Genomic DNA, 1,370 nt, shown 5'->3' with positions numbered 1-1,370 from the left:
GTGTATATTTGTTTGGTTTCATTGGTGTGTATATTTGTTTGGTTATAGAGAAAACTCTCCTGTTCTTTTAAAAGAAACTGAACAAAGGGCAAAAACTTTATCTTCGATTTTCTCTAAACAGCATTTTACGGGATAGCCACCTTGTGCTTTAAACCGACCAAAGTCTCCTTAAGATTTTGAAGACAAAAGCTTTACAGTAAATGGGAAGTGACTGGAATGTACAAGTGATTGTGTTAGACAACTTTCTGTAGTCCCTCCTGACCACAATATGTGAGGCGATTTACGAAAAGGGCTTTTTTTACATATCTATTTTTTAGTGTTATGTTATAGAAAGAAACCTTGCTGAATACAACGATTTTTGAATTATTCAAATATCTGGAATATTTTTTATTTTTAAAAAATAGGTATTATTCCTCATTTGGTGAGCCAGGGTGCTAAAAGTAGGTCTCGAGAAAAACGAATTTAATATTACTGACAGGTATGATTAGCAGTTTTTCTCATTTCATGGTTCGGAAAAATATTCTAATTTTGTCAGCGCACACCTTGGTAAGAGGGGAATAGATTCCTTCTGTCAAAACAATTAACAATATGCGGTCCTTTTGTATGCATTATCATGTGCAGAACATCTTAATGTAGCAGGCTTTTGTCATTGACTAACACATGCAAACAATCGAGGAAATGTAAAAAATAGACAAGTTCTTCAAATCAAATTCCATTTTTATTACGATATATGGTCGCTTGTAAGGGCAAGCGGGCTAACCCAGACTTCGGGGGTTGCCAAAATCTTGACCTACACCAAAAGTGGGCATTGTCCTACCTGTAGGAGAAGTTTGATGTCATTTGTGTATAATATATCTGTTTGGTTATAGAGAAAACTCTCTTTGTCTTTAAAAGAAACTGAACAGGGGGCAAAAATTTTCCATTTGATTTTCTCACAACAGCATTTTTCGGGATAGCCCCCTTGTGCTTAAAAGCGACCAAATTTCCTTAATCCTCAAAACAATATTATTGTTATCTTGTTCGCCAGAGCTGTGGTCAGTATCTTCGCCTTCATCATGCTGGCTGCCACTCTCTATGACGTCATCGTGGTCAGGGAGCTGTGGCGTTGCCTGGTGCAGGAAGACACTGACCAGTCCGGGTCGTGGTTAGCGGACACCAGCGCGGGCGACTCAGTGCGCATGCCCAGCCACAGGGCGGAGTATGAGCCACTGCTGGGCCGGAAGAACACAGATAGCCCGGGCTCTCCCAGTGAGTGATTGTGTATGGGCGTTGGTTGTTCTTATCTATCTATCTATCTATCTATCTATCTATCTATCTATCTATCTATCTATCTATCTATCTATCTATCTATCTATCTATCTATCTATCTG

The sequence above is a fragment of the Aplysia californica genome, unplaced genomic scaffold (assembly GCF_000002075.1).
Source record: "Aplysia californica isolate F4 #8 unplaced genomic scaffold, AplCal3.0 scaffold01165, whole genome shotgun sequence".
In the NCBI taxonomy this organism is placed as follows: domain Eukaryota; kingdom Metazoa; phylum Mollusca; class Gastropoda; order Aplysiida; family Aplysiidae; genus Aplysia; species Aplysia californica.
The sequence above is the reverse complement of the archived record's forward strand: the minus strand, read 5'-3'. Positions refer to the sequence as shown.